The sequence below is a fragment of the Octodon degus genome, unplaced genomic scaffold (assembly GCF_000260255.1).
Source record: "Octodon degus isolate 3935 unplaced genomic scaffold, OctDeg1.0 scaffold00008, whole genome shotgun sequence".
Lineage (NCBI taxonomy): Eukaryota > Metazoa > Chordata > Mammalia > Rodentia > Octodontidae > Octodon > Octodon degus.
In genome coordinates this window covers 8,382,237-8,401,389 of record NW_004524584.1, presented here as the reverse complement: position 1 = coordinate 8,401,389, position 19,153 = coordinate 8,382,237, and the positions used below count along the sequence as shown (strand labels likewise).

Here is a 19,153-nt window from a genome sequence, read left to right as displayed (position 1 = left end):
ATTGGTATAGAACTGTACACACACACACACACACACACACACATCCCAAAACCACCCAAGCAGCCAAAGCAATCTTGAGCAAAAGGGAGAAAAACTGAAAATGTCACTGTCATTTTGCCTGGCTTTAAAATATATCATAAAGATATAGTCATCAAAATACCATGGTGCTGGAATGAAACAAATAGAAGCAGTGTCAAATGAAACAAACATGAAAGTCCAGAAGTGAATCTATTTATCTGTGCTGAATTGATTTTGAGATTCAAAGATGATAAGAACACATGCTGGGAAAAGGGCAATCATTTCAGTAAATGGAGTTGGGAAAGCTGGACAGCCACATGTAGAAGAATAAAATTAGACCATAATTTAACATGGTGTATTCAGATAGGAGCTTGAAATACATTAGACTAAGAGCAGAGGCATTTAAAGTACTAGAAGACAGCTTAGATCAAAAAAACTAGTTAACATTGGCCTGGACAATGATTTTTTATTTGACCTCCAAGATCATGTAACAAAGCAAAAAGAGACCAATAGCCATTAAATTAAAAAATAAAAAAAAATTACTGTGCTGTACACAGTAAAAGAAACATCAGAGTGAAGAGACCACGTATAGACTAAAATATTTTATTACAGTTTATCTGATAAGATGTTGATATTTAAAACACTTGAATAGTCATTTCTCAAAAGACACATGAAAAGCAACAGATATGTGAAAACTGCTGAGTGTTACTAATTATTAGGGAAATGAAAATTAAAGCCACGGTGAAATGTCACACCTGTCAGAAAGGTTGTAATCAAAAAGATGAAAGATTAGTATTGGTAAGGATATGGAGAAAAGGGAACCTTTGCACACTGTTGATAGAAATGCAATCAGTGTAGCCACGAATGGAAAACTAAATGGAGGTTCCTTAACACCTAGAAACAGAATTATCATGTGGTCCAGTAATCCTACAGCTTGAAATACTAAGGATTTGAAAACATATTTGCGTACTTCCCTTAATTACAACATTATTTATAACAGCCAAGATAGAGAATCAATGTCAGTGTCCATTAACAGATGAGTGGATAAAGAAATTGCCATATATATATATATATCACACAGTGGAATGCAATCTTGTTATAAAAGGAAGAAAATTCGGGTAATAGTTGCAGCAGCATGGGTGAAGCTAGAGGGCATTATGCTTAGTGAAATAAGGTACAAATAAAAACTAAATGATCTCACTTATATGGAAAGTCTAAAACAATGGAAGTCAGAAGTAGAGAGTGTAATGGTGATTACAAGGGAGTAGAAGAAATGGGAAATTCAGTCATTACACACAGTATACGTATCTCATATCACTAGGTATCCATTATTATATATAACTATATTTTCTCAAAACCTATTTTAAATAATTTAGAACACATTGCAAAATATCTTCAGTTATAGATTTCTCAACTCAATACAACAATCAAATGATTACTGGACAGTACACCTGGTTTTTGTGCAAAATAATGCAGTTTTCTTTCAGAGAATTTTGTTTTCTGAGAATGATAAGGGCCAAGAGGTCTGTAACAAAATAAGTTAAAACAGTTGAGGGAAACACAAAGTGCTGAGATGGTGAAGCATATGGAAATGTTCAAGGAAGACCTCTCAGGCAAATGAAATTAGTTAAGAGAGGACTGGAGAAGGGATTTAGCTATGACTAATTACATGTGAGTTGATTTGTGGGGAGGCAGGAAAGTGATGCAGAAAGATGATGGAAAGGGCAAGGAACTGGAGGTGGGTTAAAACCCAGCATGTGTGGGAGTTATGAGAAGGCAGTTATGGCTGGGAAGGACATTGTGGTTTGGAGACATGAAGTTGAAATTAAGAGACAGATCTTCTAGGTTGGGTAAGGACTAGGAATTTATACCTAGGTGCAGCAGAAAGCTGATAAAAGGTTTGAAATGGGGAACAGGGAGCGAGGGTGACCAAATCTAGAGGTTTGACAATGAAATTCGCTGATATCTAAAGAAAAGATTGAGTGACAGTAAGTGCATTTAAAAATTTCATAAACTTACGAACATTAAGACAGGACCTGATACTTATGAGGGTGTGAGGTATGGTTCTTATCCCACAGAGGTTCACATTCATTCAGGGCTATAAAACACAAGGAAAAGATGGTGCTAATTGAATGTGAGTCGTACAAAGAGGACATCCATGAGTTAGTAGTTTGAAGGGGGATGGAATGCTGTGGGTTGGAACAGTCAGAAAAGAAGTGGCTGGCAGAATCTTCTTGGACCTGGAAAGATTAATAGAAGTAGCAGGGAATTGGGAAGGCATTCACAGGAACACAAGATGATCCATCTGCCCCCCAGTTTGGAGAGAACAGAGGTGAGCTGGGAGGTGAATAGGGAAGGAAGGAAACTCGTCAGATTGGGAAAGCCCTTGAATGACTTCTCCCCAAAGATAGCTCTGTTGGTGGAGTGTATATGGACATATCATTCACATCTTTGTAAGGATGGAGCCAGTGGCTGTGGTTTAGATTTCACTTGGGATACCGTTTCTTTATAAACAGCACTGTTATGTACGACTGCAGACTTGTTTTGTTGGCCCTGCATTAATATCTTCTGGGTTTATCTGTACTAAGTCACTTGATTTAGCTTGAACATTGGGGTCTTAAATGGAAGAAGCAGTTTCTTTTTAAACAACCTAAGATACCTAGATAAACATATATCTAGTTAATAAAATAAGGCACTTAACTTTATACTCTCAGTATTGCTTTACTTTAGCAATGTATGAAGGAAATAGTTGAGGCCATGTGCATTATTTAGATTTATTAGAATTGAGTCAGGCAATTTCTCAGTGTCCTACAGAAATTAAAGTCCATTTCAGTACAAGTCTTACTGACAATACAAACCCTCTCTGTATATCACCCTTTATTAATGCCTAGACTCCTCTGTAGGTCTCACCTTATGGTGGAAACAGTGACACCTGAGGATGTTGCATCCTGGATTCATTTCCTTATGGCTTTCACTTCAGCACAGTGTAGTGAATCCCGAGTGGTGCATTGTCTGTCTGGTCTTGCCTGTATGGTCAAAGTGCAACTATATAATTGACTTACCTCACTCTGTTGCTCCTAAGAAGGGGACATCATTCATTCCCTTGCATGTATTTTTATAGCATCCTGTATTTTCTTTTGAGTTTGTTGATTTAGGGTATCCTACCTTTACTTGCAAATCCTGATTCTTTTACCTTTTACAAGAAAATGGATCTTTAATGCCACCTAGCCTCTCTGAGCCATTTTTGCCCATTCTTCCTTTGTGGCTTGACATCACTACCAGCATCTCAGTAAGCAGTAGGGAGATGGAAGTGAAGGCCCCAAATGGTGCAGAGCATTTGATGTGTTCCCAGCTCCTTCTGGTACTGATCAGCACCACCTGCATAATAACCTGTGTAGGCCATCACCAGCCTTCCCTTCCTCTTTTCAGGTGAATCAGACCATTGTGAAGCTTATCACTGTCCAGATTCCAGGGACTCTCAAAGTGCCTGCGGTGTGTGTAGGGTATTGCACCAGTTCTTTAAAAAGACCATGACATTGAAAGAAAAGGAGTTACAGAGGATTGAGAAGAGCTCAGGCTAGAGATCAGAAAAGGCTTTGTCTTTGGCATTAAGCAACTCAAATTTGGCAGCTTCAGGGATGCAGTTATTCTGTCACTGCTGCCCCGTCTCTCATGCTCTGAGGACAGTGAGGTGGAAAAGCTGAAGAAATTGAAGTCGGATTTTCCTCTGGAAAAGGCTCAGAACCCTCATGGAACTTATGAGCAAGTGCTGTGAATACAACTATGAGGCAAACACATAATGATCTCTGAAGAATATTTATTCAGAGAGCGTGCTTTGAATCTCATTATAACATTTTATTACATGGACTTATTCTCAGTAATAAAGCACTGTCCATATTCTGATAGCTGTCCCAAAGAAAAAGCATTTTGTTGATCTGAGTACAGTGGAATCTTTGCAGTAAATGCTTTCTCTATTCCTGTTCATTTAGTAGCCAGTTGCCATGAGAAATGAACTGTGTTCTGAGCTGGTGATGGGCACAGGAGAACCAGGCTACTGCGGCAACTCTAAATGTTCTGTTCCTTCTGTTTTTTCTTTTTAATTCAACATTTATTGCCCTCAGGAAACTCACGCTGAAGAGATGGGAGCACTAGAGAACCAACTGATGCAGGTCTGATCTCCTTGAAGGTAGGAACTCAAGAATTCTTTTTTCCTTCCTTTGTGTTACCAGTTCCTATACAGTGCCTAGTGTGCCGAAGGTGTTCAGTAGGAATTTGCTTTTGTTGTTGTTTGGAGACAGATTAAAATTTTCTTTTAAGTTGCAGTATAATGTGGCAAATACCCACATGCCTTTTATTCAATATGTTAGTTTACTAAGACTGCTAACCAAAATATCACAGATGGGGTGGTTTCAGCAATAGACATTTATTTTATTATAATTCTAGCGGTAGGTCTGAAATCAAGCACTGACAAAGTTGGTTTCTTCTGAGCAAGCTTTCTCTTGGCTTGTAGGCGCTGTCTTTTCTAATTGCCTCACATAGTCTTTTCTCCATTTGTCAGTGTCCAGATTTCCTCTTTTTATGATGCCAGTTGTATTGGTATAAGGTAGAGAGAGCAAGCCTTTTGGAGACTGAGTGCTCCGACTGCAACCCAAAACCCACTTGTTTATTGCAAAGTGCCAACAGTGTGATTAAACTTGAATACTGGAGTTTTAGTTTAGGAGAAAACCCAACTCATTAACATCTTTCATTTAAAAAAAAATACTATAACATGTGTGCCTATGACCTCATATTAACCTAATTACTTTTTTAGAGATTCATCTCCAAATATAGACACATTCTGAGGTCCTGGGGGTTAACACTTAAATGTAAGAATTTGGTAAGGAGAGACTCAAGGCAGCCCAGATTTACTTCCTAACCACTTATATCATTTGCATCATATTTAGCGATATTGAGCAGATTTTTATGTTTTTTGGCCACTTGTATATCTTATATAGACAAATATCTATTCAAGTTCTTTGCCCATTTTTAAAAATTGGGTTGAATTTTTGTTGTTGAGTTGTAAGAATTTTTTATAATACATGTTCTGAATATTAACCCCTTATTAGATATATAACTTGCAAATATTGCGTTCCATTCTATCGGTGCTTTTTTCACTGTTTTTGGTCTTCGGTGTATTAGGTTTTTAACATTTGATGTCTCCCATTTGTCTGCTTTTGCTTTTGCTGCTTCTGCTTTTGAAGTGGTATCTAAGAAATTGTTGTCAAATACAGTGTTGTGAAACCTTTCCCTTGTTTTCTTCTAGGAATTTTATAGTTCTAGATCTCTAATCAATTTTAAGTTGTTTTTTATATTTGGTACAAGATAATAGTGTGATTTTACTTTTTTGCATCTTAGTATCCATGTTTTCGAACACTGTTTGTTGAAGAGACTGTCCTTTCCCCATTGAATGAGCTTTGTACCACTTTTCAAAGGTCATTTAGCTATTCACAGGAGGACATATTTTGGACTCTCTAATCTATTCCAGTGTAAACACATACTTTCTGAGCTTAGCTAATCATTAGGCGAGTCTGGGTGACTTTTAGGAGAGGGAGCCCTGCAAATGGCCTTAAAGATACATTCTGTCCTGTTTCCACAGATTCTTTGTCCACTGCATCCATGGGAAATTGGTTCTAGGGCACCTCCCACTCCCCACCCCAGGCCCCAGAAACCAAATCTGCAGATGCTCCAGTCCTTTGTAAAAAAAAAATGTAGTATTTGCACCTAAGCTGTACATGTCTTTTAAATCATCTCTAGATTACTTGTGATATCTAATACTATGTAAATGCTATGCAAGTACTTATTCATGCTGTATTGTCTAGGGAAGAATGACAAGAAAAAGTGTATATGTGTTCAGTATAAATTTTTAGATACATTTTTGGCAGAGATTTTAAAGATTGGCAGAGATTTTAAAACTTGGTTCAACTTACTGATGCAGAACTCACTGATACAGAGAACCAGCTGTGCTTTATTTTTTAAATAGACTTCCTTTTTTTAAAAAAAGAGAGTAGTTCCACTGAGATATAATTCACATACAATATAATTCATCTTCTTAAAATGTACAACTCAGTGGTTTTTGGTGTATGCAGGGGTTTGTACAATTTTCATCACCATCTATTTTCAGAACATTTTCATCACCAGCATAACTATTAGTATTTCTCGTTTCCTATCCCTAATTTCTGTCAAACTCTAATCTTTCTGTGTTCTATGATTTGCCTAGTCTCCAATATCAAGTGGAGTTATTTGATTTTGGCCTTTGGTGTGTGTCTCAAAGTTCCTTCATATTTAGGTAATATGTATCAATACTTTTTCCCTATTTATTTTTTTACTTAATTAAGCTGGTAAGTAAACAATTACAGGTATTTATTGTACGTACCCCATGATGTTTGGAAACATGTATACATTGTGGAGTAGTTACATCAAGCTAATTAATGCTTGTACTACCTCATGGATTTATTATTTATTTGTGCCAAGAATACTTAAAAATCTACCCAGCAATTTGGAGTACAGATTGCATTGTTATTATCATGCTCTTCTGGTTAGTCTGGTGACCGACCGTCCTCTTGAACTTATTCTTCCTGTCTAACTGAAGGTTACATCATTTATCCAAATAGACATTTCCCAAGGTCCACCCTCTAGGTCCACCCTAGCCCCTGGTAGCCACCATTCTACTCTTTGTTTCTGTGCCTTTGAAGAGAGGCTCCACGTGAGTGACATCGTGTGGCTGTCTTTCTTGGGTCTGGCTTAATTCACAGCATAAGTCTTATAAGTTTGTCCACTTTGTTTCAAATTAAAGAATTTTTTACTGTTTAAGTCTGAGTAGTATTCACGCGCGCGTGCGTGTGTGTGTGTTTTACATTTTCCTTATGCATTTGTCTGTTGATGAATGCTTGGCTATTCCATATCTTGGCGGTTGTCAGTCGTGCTGCAGTGAATGTGGGAGACAGACACACCGATACCACTTCTTGTAGCTACAAATGCCAGGATGTAAGATTGCTGGATCATGTGGTACTTTAATTTTTAGTGGAACCTCCATGCTGTTTATCTTTGAGGAATGTCTGTTCATGTTCTTTGTTTTTAAGTTGATTTCCTGGGCTGGTGAGATAGTTCAGCAGACTAAGTGCCTGCTTAGGCAAGCTCAGGGACCAGGCTTCAATCTCCAGCACCACATACCAACCAAGCCCCACCCCCAGGTGCGCTGAGTGGGCCACTGAGACTAGGAGCGGTGGCACATCCCTGTAATCCCAGCACTGGGGCAGCTGAAAACAGGAGGATCCCTGAGTCCAACCTATGAGTCTGAGCTGCATAGTGAGACCCTGTACCAAATACATAAAAAATAAATAAATAAATAAATTGATTTCCTTTTGTTTATTTTCTGAGATTCGTAGACATGAATTATCTTGTCTGAGGCCCAGGAGATAGCTCAGTAGAGGGTCTGAGTTCAATCCCCGGTTCCGCAAGAACAAGAACAAGAGGAAACAAAAAATTATCTTGTCTGGAATTATGTAATTAGGAAGTGGTAGAGCTGGGGTTTCATGTTCTACATATTAAGTTAAGGCATTTTGTTTTAAATCAAAAGTATAGAAAGTTGAGTCAACCTTGTTCCTTGGTACATGCCATGTTACCAGCACTGCTTGTGCTGGGCCTCCTCCTCCCTTGACATTTATTTATACATTTATTTTATCCTTATACTTCATTCTCAGTACTTTTTCCACAGGCAAACATTTAAATTTATTTAATGCATATTTTATATGCATGCTACCATAAAATTATATTTTACATTTGTGAGTAGTAACAAGTCTTTTCTCTTGTTATTAGGGTGTGTTTGTGATGTTTGAAAACAAATAGTTATATTTGTTTTGGGGAGCTGGTATATGCATGTCATTTTTTTTTATCCATTTTGATCCCCTCCCTCCCTCATAGTGAATCCTGTGTCATTTTTTCCTCCCTTAGCCTTGTGATTTGGGATCCTTTTTGTGTTGCTGCAGGCATGTAAAGCCTCCCGCATGCCTCTTCATCTCTGGCACGTCCCTCAGGTTGGTACTCACCTGGATTCCCTCCAGCTCCTCCTCCCCACAAACAGTGCTTCCCCCAGCAGCCTCTTTTTGTGCATTCTGAGCCTTCCTCCAGCATACATCAGTCAGGCAGAAATCGCTAGGTTGTACTTCACTTGGATTGGTCTCTAGAATAGCTCTACCAGCCTGTGAGTCTACTGGCAGTTCTGGGAGGGTTCATATTTTTCCAGATCCCCACCAATGCTTGGCATTATCTGATTTTCAATTCTTTTTTGGTTTTTTTTGCCATCCTACTGCAAAGAAAGTGAAATCTGTTTATTTTTTTTAATTTCTTTGACAGCCAGTGTTTTTGCCATCTCTTGCTATTCTGCTATTATTTCTTGCAAGTTGAACAGTGTTGTTCTAATCCACAAGGGGTCTACCCCATTGCTGTTTTTTTGTGCCCTTCCCTTTATCACACCTCCAACCTGGAGCATGCCCTGGTTTTTCCTCTTACAGCCATAATTCCCTCACCATTGCACCTTGTCTTTTGTGAGATGGTGGGGAAGATAGGAAGTTATTTAGTCCATACTCTGTTTTGTTGCTGTGAGAAACAAGGAGATTTTGTTTGCTTTGTGCCAGCAGTGAGTCACAGGAAGTAACAGATGGTTTGAAGGGTGAGGACAAAGACACAAAACAACATGTGAGTGATGTTCCTTTAAAAAAACAGAATTAGAAGGAAGTAAGTGAGAGGTTAAAAGAGTGAGGACACATGAGATATACTGTTAGCCAAGGGATGGGGGGTGCTTCTCAAGGTTCAAAGGAAAGAAAGGTGACCTAGAATGGACTATAGCTCTGGGAACACTGGACTTTTGGGAGGGGAAAGTAGGAAGAAGATTCCAGGATCTAGATTTTAAACATACATGCACTTTTAAATATAATATTTATCTGTGTATTCAAAATGGTTAGAATAGATATATAGTTACATTCTCTTAATGAATAGAGGAATTTGTTCTAATAGTGTTTGTAAATAGGGTATCATGTCCGCATCTTGTACAGCAATTAGCCCCTGGGAAGAATGTATGCAATGTGTTATTGAAACTGTCCTACCAGTTTGGTTTGAAACTGTCTCATTGTTATTTGTTTATCAATAAAATTATGGGAAAAATAAATAAATGTAATATTTAGCAAAGTATTTGTACTTCTGAATACATGTACTTCACCTTATATATAAAGTGTACTGCACATACCTAATCTGAAAGTTATGGTGTCCGCTCCTGGAGGACTTATAGAATGCTTAGAAAGCTTTTGAGGCAGTGAGATTTTTTTCCATGGCAGACTGAATTTTAGGAATAACAGAGTCTTTATTGATTATTGCCAGCATCCAAATACACAACCCATATGGATTGGAAACACACTTGGCCCCCTTCTTCGTTCTGATTTGGCTTATGCGCCTTCCCTGGTTTCCAGAACAACTGTGATGGAATGCCGTGGCTGCTGATGTAGGGTTTTGAGGGCTGTCACCTTCGTGGGTTACAGTGGGGCATGGGAATTTATGGTAGCATATGGTTTGACTCTATTTCCTTTAATTAGTTCTACTTTTTCCCCTTATCCCTTTCATGTTTGTGAAGTCTTCACAAGGCTGGGGAAGGGGTGAAGGATTGGGGCAATGTAGGCAGGGTCATATAGGGTTGACTTGGCCCAGGTGTCCCTCTATCTCTAAAGCATTCCGGGCAGAGTCACACTAAGTTGATTCTCCCTTAGTATGTCCTATCTCTATGGTGAATTGGATACTAAACTAGAGCTTCTTTGGCTTAAGACAAAATTAACCCCTTGAGGGCCACCATCCCCTACACTTACCATTTCTTTAGAAAATTAAAGAGGCTCATAGACATGTTTATCATATGTACTGAAATTGTGTAGCTACTCAAATTCAGCAGCATCTGGTCGGTATCAGTACTATCATTTGGAAGTATGGCTGAGGAAGGGATGGAGGAGAAGAGGGTAGGATTGAGGATCACATCTCCAAAGGACTAGACAGAGAGATCAGAAATGATGAAATGTAAGAGACCAATCAGAGAAATAATCCAGAGCAACAGTGGTCCATGCTACCATTCCCAGGACCCCACAGCCATATCACTGTTTCCACGTCACTTGGTTTGTCCTACCCTCAGTAGCTTTCAGGTTGGGAACTCTACAAACAACTGTATGAGTTGTTTGCTCTTGCGTTTGGGATCAGGAATGGCAACTGAGAGGAACTAAGAGGAACTGCACTGACTCTCCAAGCCCTTAATGAACCATCGCTCTGTATGTCAGCTTGTTAAGCCTGTGGCTCTGCTCTTAGCATCTCTGAATTCCCCCTACTTTGTACTTTTTCCAGTTGGGATTTCCTAGTTTTAAATCTTCAAAACTTAGGTAGTTATTGAAGAGCTAAACTTAAGAGGCCAGAGTGAAAGGTTAAGCTGGAGAGCAGGTTACAGTGAGAAGAGGGATAAACAGGAAAATTTCCTTATTGATAGGAAAGAGAGAGGGAGGACATTGATAGAGTCATAAAGGTTACATTGAAGTAGGCTTAAATAAGCAGATTAAAATAAATTTTCCATTCAAGTCCTTTGCTTATTTTTAAATTGAGTTGCTAGTTATTTTGCTATTGATTTGAAAGGGATTCTTAAATATTTTGGACATTCTTCGTTGGGTGATGTGTGGCAAATATTTTCTTCCATTGTATAGAATATCACTCTGTTTATTTTCTTCTGCTGTTCAGAAGCATTTTAGTTTGAAGTAGTCTTATATTTGGTTTTGTTGCCTGTGCGTTTACTGTCAAATTCAAGAAGTCATTATTAAGACCAATATTAGGTGTCTTTCCTGTTTTCTTGTAGTAGTTTTTAATTTCAGGTCTCACATTTAAGTCTTTAATCCATTTTGAGTTTGTGTGGGTTTGTGTGAGGTATAAAATAAATATCCACTTTTACTTTTTAATGCATGTAGATACCCTCTTTCCTCACTGCCACTTGTTAAGGAGACCATCCTTTCCCCATTGTCTATTTTTGGAACCATTCTTGAAGATCTGCTGGCTATAGATATGCAGATAGGTGCATTTACTTCTTAGTGTTCTATTTCTCTCTGGCGCATGCTCTCTCCTGCATGCGAGCTCACTCATGCTCGCGCTCTCTCCCTCTTTATGCCAATATCTTACTACTTTCTTATATTTTGAAATTAGGAAGCATGATGCCTTCAGATTTCTTCTTCCTTCTTATGATTGCTTTGGTTATTTGACTTTATAGTTCTATATGAATCTTCGGGCTACTTTTCTAATTCTGTAAAAAAAAAGCCATTTGAGTTTTGATAGGGATTACAATGTACACAAAATTTTTCTTCAAAAAGAAGGAAATTCTGTCATTTACAATAATATGGATGAACACAGAGTACATTATAGTAAGTGAAAAAAGTCAGTTGGGGGAGAGATACATGATTCCACTATATGAGCTATCTAAAACAGTTAAACTCATAGAAGCAAAAATTCTGCCTTTGATCTCTAGGAGTTAGGAAAAGTGGGGAATTGGTCTATGGTGGATAATAAAGTTTCTGTTATGCAAGGTAAGAGACTTGTGGAATTATATAGCACAAGTTGTAGAGACTTGTGGAATAAGTTGTAGAGACTTGTGGAATTATATAAGTTGTAGAGACTTGTGGAATTATATAGCACCTATGCTTAACAACATGGTATGCTACACTTTAAAATACAATAAAAGCACAAATGTTTATATTACATATTCCTAACTCTCCAAATACACAAGAAAGAACACAAGGATATTTTTGGAGATGATGGATTTGCTTAGTACCTTGTTTGTGGTGATGGTATTATGGGTGTATGCATATGTCCAAATTGACCAAAATGTATGCAGTAAAGATATATACACATTTACATGTGTATACATAAGTATTTTTTATATAGCTCAATAAAGTGAGACATAAAATAGGAACTTTCCTGTGAAAGCAAGTAAGAGTAGTAATAATCCCTTACACTGTTATTTCATAGTTTAGCATGCTTTTCTACTTTGAAGAGTCAAGGTTGCTACCATCCTCCTTATATGTACCGTATATAGGTAGGCTGAGAAGAGGGGAGGGCTTTCTATAAGGTCTCTTGAAAGCATAGCCTGAACATTGCTTTTGAATGACCCATTGCTTATTTTTGTCATGTGATGGTGGTGACTGAAGTTGGAGGCCTAGGACTAGCTGGTGCCTGTGGGTGAGAAAGGAGAAGGGCAAGAGGTCAAAGAAAAAACCAACCACAAAGGCAGTGTGTAAGGAAAAAGTAAGGTCTGTTGCCCATAAAGTTTTGTGTCTGTAATTTTCCACTTTAAATTGTTCCTTGCATTTTGCTAGTACAAATAGACTCAGAATGCTAGAGCTAATTACCTGGGTTCTAGCCTGGTCATGTTTTCCAGGTTGAGCTCTAAGAAGTCCTTGGCAGTGGACAGTGGCCCTGCTTGGCAGATCTCCACAAACAGGAGGGGCTGGGCCTCTTTTGCTCTCAGCATTGTTAGAGGGCTAGCAGGGGTCAGGCTCGACAGAAACAGATGCAGATCTAAAGAGAAGTCTGTGAAAGGACGAGAAATCAAAGCTGGGCCACAAAATTAGAATCGAATTGCCACATTAAAGCAGGGAATGACAGCCTTCAGAGCTGGGAACTCTGGGTGATGGCTTTTTTTCTTCAAATGAGATACTACTGCCTAGGAAGCAGAGAGATCCTCAACACCAGAATCCATTATGTGGGAGGCTGAAGCGCCTGCTGTTCCTCATTCCTTGGCTTGGTCAGACCACATTTTGGACAAAGGGTAAAAGGATGAGCAGATGGATGCCTTGTCATTTGTGGCTGAGCTGGAGGCAAATACAAAGAATGCTGTTTTAAAAATGATTTTTAAAAATGGCCTTAGACTATTTTTGCAGAGAAAAAAAGTGCCTACTTAACTGTGTCTGCTCTTTCCCTCCTTTGGTATTATAGTTATGGCAGTGGTTTCTAGTGAGGAAGCAACCAGTAGTTCCCAAAGAGATATAGTGCAGAGAATCTCAGCCCTCCAGGTGCACCCAGAGTAGAGTGCAGAAGGACTGGTCCTGGAACACTGATTTATATGAGTTGTCCTTCCCAGGAAGGTCAGCATTCTCTTCTCCACCAAATACATTTGCACTTCTAGGCTTCTCTGATCCTTGTCTTCTGTGTGTAAAATGAACAAAAACCCGGCCAGGATTCCTCTTGCTCTCAGGCAGACTCAGTTTTGCTGTTTCCAAAGGTGTAGGTGGTATCTGTCCTTCCCAAGTAGCCCTAGGGCATTTGGAGCCATCAGCCTGGCTGCTCCCAGCTTTTCTGTGTGTATGTCTTCTTCACTGAGACTTTTATACAACCTGAAACCAGCCTTTGAAAAAAAGCTCACTAAATACAGAAACGTGTAGCAGAAATGGATGTGGAAGCAAGTAGTCTCACCTGTGTACCTTGGTAAATGCTTTTTGGAGTTCATGAGCCATCTGTGTCGCTTTGTTTTTAATCGCCCATATTTGCGTTTTTGAATCACTTCTTGTAGGCTCAAGGTGCACAGTTCATCTGTGGCCCATCTTTAGCCCTTTCCCCTCCCCAGCCCTCAAATATTAGCAGACCAGTTCTTTCCAGACTGGCAGTGTCTGACCTCCCTGCAAAATCAAGTGAGACCCTCCGCAGCTTCTCTGTAGAGCTGAGCTAAGTGGCTGAGGTTAACTTCAGCAGGGCTAGAGAGACTCAGCAAGTATGAAATATGAGTGTGACCCTCTGAAAAGCCACAGAATGACTTGTGGTATTTTTATTTTAATTGTTAATAATGACTTAATAATTAAGTGGCTAATCAGCTAACCATAAACATAATTTAGCAGAGAATAATTGGAAGATTGAGATATGTTTATCTAGCTAAGTTTTTAAGATTTGAATTTATCTGTTCAGCCAGAATAATTGCACCAAATAAGACAAAATTATTCATCTGTCAAGTGTGAAGCTTCTCTCTCTCACACACACATACTCACACAAACACACACACAATCTTATTATAATTGAATTTTTAAGGAAAACTGCAAAGAGACTAATAGTTTAAAAATGATTTATCCAGAAAGCAGATGTTGGAATCTTACTTTGTACATGTGTGAGACTAAAAACTATGAAGGTATTAAGATGCTTAAGGCAGATCTTGGATTTCAGAAGCTCTTCTAGTTAAACTGAAAAGAGAAGATGAATTTGAAAGATAAAATAATATTTAGATGTAAAACTACTGAAGACAACAAGGAGCACCAGTAGTATATAATTAGTTCCTACAAGAATGGCACAAACTTGTAACTTAGGAAGGAAAGAAAACTCAGTGACTACACTTTACGAATCATTTGTTTTCCCCCAGATTTGTTCCTCATGTATAAATGAGGCCTTCCAGCTTTCCCAGATGAGACTAAATATGCATTGCATACTTGCATTTATGTGCAGCTCTGCGCTGAGAATGGATCTTCCAAAAGCAGTCTTGCAGATCCTCTCAGTGCCTCTTGGGATATTGGAGGTGCTCTCACTATCTTTCTTTTGCAGGTGCTTTGTTGTGTTGGGGTTGATGTAACAAAATACCAGAGAGTAGATTGCTTATAAATTGCAGAATTGTGTTTCTAATAATTCTGGAGGCTAGAAGTCTGAGACCAAAGCTCTAGCAGATTTCGTCTCTGATAAGAACTGTCTTTCTGGCCTGCAGGTAAGTTTTGCTGTGTGCTCACATAGATGGTAGAAAGGGCAAGGAAGTCCTTCGTTACCTCTTTAATACAGGTACTAATCACTTCCCAAAGGCCTACTTCCGAGTACCACTATATTGGGAAGCAGGTTTTAACATAGGAATTTTGGGTTTGAGGGCACAGAAATTTAGGTTTATAGTAGCAGGTAACTATAAGTCAGAAGGGCTGATGAGTCTTCTAAAGCCAGAGGGGCCCCAGCAAAGTATTACTGTAAAATGAATAATGGATGGGACAGGCACAAAATTTCAGAGTGGGGAAGAATATCCCCAGCTGGCATCTTGCTTATCTGCTGAGCTGGACTCTCAAGATGTACCTTCTCTGCAAGGCAGGGCCTCGTCATTCAGGACCTCTCAGTGCACCATGAATAATTCCTCTCTGTGGCCACAGTACTGGGGTGGGAGAGCTGAACTTGGCATAGGTGTTTCTTGCTGCACGCCAAAGCCCTGAATAATCAGGAGAAGTAGGTTATCCATACATTGTCACTTGCTGTCATTTGTCCAAGAGAGTTGGTTCAAGTAGAGCTTTGTATAATAGAGTTGCTCAAGATTCCTTGTACATCACAAAGAGGCCCCAAAGAAGAATTCAGATTGCAGACTGTTGATTTTAATTTTGGAAATCTGGCAATGAGCTATCGAAGACAATAGCAAGATGTCCATGGTCTGCTGCCCTTCCCTCAGCCATTCATGCTCATTTATTGTTGGGCGGTAAATAGGAATAACCATTTCAAATCCATGTGTTGGCGAATTACCACTTTCTCCTCCATAATCCATCTCTGAACTCTTTAGTAAAAACTAATGGCCTTGTATATCTTCCCATGACTCTTTATCACTCCTGACCACATATTTGGTTATTCGTGGGTCTGTTTCATCTATTCAGTTTTAGGTTACCAACAGGTTGCATGCACACACACACACACACACACACACACACACAAAAAAAAAAAAACAACTAAAAATATACTTAGAATCTAAAAATAGGCACTGAGTGCCACATACTGATTAAAGGAAACCAAGGTCAAGTCAGCATTGTCATTGTGATGTTCTGTCGTCTTTGCATATAATATTTAGATATCATCTGTGCTCTTATAAAAATACTGGGACCTAATATTTATGTAAGAAAGTTACATTTGTATTTAGTCACTATATGGGACTTATCATTGGCTACAGCAGAACTTTCCCTCATCCTCTTTAGCCTCTTAGTTCTGGGTTCTTTTGTCTGGAAGGAAAAGTGACTTGGTGAAAGGAACATGGATTTTGGTGTTGACCAGATGAGTGAACGTAGGTCAGTTCTCTACCTTTTCCTGCACTCATTTTCAAGCTGCAAAATGAAGACAATTACAGTTTACTGACACAGATCCAAAACTCATGGTCTGTGCACATCGGCACTCAGGCTTTGTTACATTTTTTTTTTTTTTTTTCAGAACCAGGGATTGAACTCAGGCTCTTGTGCTTGCCAGGGAAGTGCTTATTCTACTGAGCCATCTCCCTGACCCCTGTTACATTTTTCTTGCTTTCACCCTGTATCCTCATTGCTGATCTGGATATGCCACTACAGGATGATAGACAGCACTAGTTGGCTCAGGCTCCCATAGCAAAATGCTATCAGGTAAATGGCTTACATAGCAGAAATTTAATTTCTCAGCTTTGGATACTGGAAGTCCAAGATCATGGTGTTAGCATGATGCTAGTATGGTTGGGTTGGGCTTTGGTGAGACCATTTTTCTAGTTTACAAATAATTGTGTTCTGTGTGTGTCCTTATATGGCAGAAATAGAATTGTAAGGAAAGGAACAATGCAAATGAACAAGTTCTCTGATGGCTCTTCTGATAAGGCCAGTGTTCTCATCATAAGGGACTTCTTTTATGACCAAAATATCTACAAAACCATCACGTTGAGGCATCAGAATGTGAGTTTTGGGGCCAGCAAGATAGCTCAGGGGATTAAAGCGCCTGTTTAAGCAAGCTTAGGCAAGTGCAGGGATCGTGGTTCAATCCCCAGCCAGCCCCACCCCCAGGGCGGGCTGAGCTGGCCAGAATCTGAGCTTAGTGGTGCATATCTGTGATCCCTGCACTGGGGAGGCTGAAAGCAGGAGGATCACTATGAGTCTCAGCTGCATAGTGAGACCCTGTAACAACCAAGTACATTACAAAAAAAAAAAAAATAGTTTTGAACTCAGTCTAGAACAGTGATGGAACTATTCTTTAAAGCCATCTTGTTTACAGAATATAGATTACTCTCCTCCTGTGTATGAGATATAGATTTGGCACCACTGCCTTGTAGTCCAGAATAAAATTCTGAGTCTTTAGTGTACTACTTAGAGCTCTGATACCTATTAATGCTTCATTGTTTTCTCTGTCTGCCTTCATGTGAATTGATTTCTCCAGGAAACAGAAAGATACCAACTAGAATAAAAAGGCAAGAGATTTAGTGAGGAAAATGTCTGAGAAAGATAATGAGGAGAGTGAGGAGGAGGCAGGGAAGCTTTAGTTCTAGATGTTGGGCTGATACCTGTGATGAGGAAGGAACAGTTCCTGCCCAGCAAATGTTGGGTAAGAAGAGCCCTGGACTGCAGTGTGATCCAGTGAGTCTTGTTCACCTGACAGGGCGGTTTGGTGCAAAGCTCATCTACAGAGGAGTCCCCAGGTTGTGAGGGGAGCATCTTGTGCATCTGAGCGCTGCAGCTTCCTGAGGGGCATGTAGCTGTGGCTTGGAAGCCAACGCAGATCCTGAAGACATCCCAGCAAGGAGCTGCCGGCTAACTGTATGTCACGGGTACATTCTCTCAGGAAGGCACATTTGAGCAGTGTTCTTTCTGGTCATCAATGTCTGCTTTGTCTTCTCTTCTTACTAGACCAAGTTCATCACTAGTCATTCCACAGACATTTGAGTGCCTACTTTGTGTCTGTAATCAAGCTTACTAAGCAAGACAAGGCTTCTGTTCAGCATATAGTCTAATGGGGAAGTAAATGCTAAACATTTTCGGTGATGTGTGACTGCTTAACTAGTGCACTAAAGGAAAAGGAAGATCATTCCATGGCAGTGGGTACCAAAAAAACCTGAAATCCTTGAATTCATCAATTTCTACCCCCTGCCTGAGCACATATTTTTCCTTTCTCTGCTGCTTCACTTGGCTGACATCTTTCAATAACAAAGATCGTGAGCGTATATACATTGTCCAGATTTGCCTCAGACAGTTCTAGTTGTTTCCTTTTGTCCTAGTGTAATTGTTAGTATAGCTTGCCTTCGTGTTCAGAATGTCCCAGTTTGGAGAATATATCAAATATATCATTGGTAAAATACTTCTTTAAGCAATTTTTACAAAGTACTGATCTTAATGCCCATAAACCTTTGAAGCAGTCACTATTTTGACCAGTGTCATAATGTGAGAAGAAGGCAGAGATTGGATAACTTGCTCAGGATACTGAATAGTTGCCCCTGGCAACATTCCAATTTCCATGAGACTTGCAAATGATCAAAATGCTCAGTCTCCTCTGGTCTCTGTTGGGTTATGTCCCAGACTATTGCCCAACAACTCTTAAACACAAAAGACAGGAAGTACCTGCCTGATTTAGTGAGTATTTTGCAAGTAGCAAATACAGAAGACATGAGTGCATTATTCTTCTACAAAGAAGGTGATGAGTTAAATGATTGATCCCTCAGCTAATGTTTTATCTGAAAAAAATATGGTCTGTGATCTATAACTTCAATTGTACATGTGCATATATTTACTTCAGCCATGAGGTGTTCACCTCTCAGGAGGCTTTACTTGGGCGAGCCAACTCTCCTGCCCTGTCCCATCCCCTAACCTGGCTGGAGTGTGTCCTGGGTGATCCTTTGCCTCAGTTGTAGCACACTGAGGACACCAGAGAGTCTCATTCCCCCGGCCCCTCAACACCTCTAGCATTGCATATGCCCTGAAAGCTCAGGGAATCTGTTAACAAATGTCTCCACACAGAGTCATCTAAGTATAGCAAGCAGATGGTTAGGCTGAAGAGGACCTTTTATGAGTCATGTTGCTCCTTTTTAGATGCTTCTGCCCTTGTCTATCCTTCAGAGTTTACGTACTTCTCGCTTTGGCTTGATATTGTCCTCAGACCTACCAGCTTGAGGACTGTGAACTAAAAATGGACATCTCCGAAAGAAATGTATTTCATAGTTCTTTGTTTTGTTTAATTCTCTTTGTGTCATCATGTCCGTTGGGCAATTTATATTTCTTTTCATGTCCCTGAAGTAATGTTTTATTTTTAGAGAGTTCTAACCCAGAGGGCATTCCAAAGACAATGATATGCTAAGTTTTTTTTTTTTTTTTTTTTTTTTTTT

At 39.3% G+C, this 19,153-nt stretch overlaps 1 protein-coding gene across 7 annotated transcripts in view; it reads left to right on the top strand.

The window, feature by feature from the left end:
• Tmem108 (transmembrane protein 108) overlaps positions 1–19,153 on the top strand; it is a 352,139-nt gene that overhangs the window by 42,617 nt on the left and 290,369 nt on the right. For 5 of the 7 annotated variants that reach the window (XM_023706953.1, XM_023706946.1, XM_023706964.1 and 2 more), the window contains one exon: positions 4,140–4,204. The exons of the other annotated variants lie outside the window; for them this stretch is intronic. The gene's annotated coding sequence lies outside the window, so the exon portion shown is untranslated. The remainder of the gene's footprint in view (positions 1–4,139; positions 4,205–19,153) is intronic. 7 annotated transcript variants of the gene reach the window in all.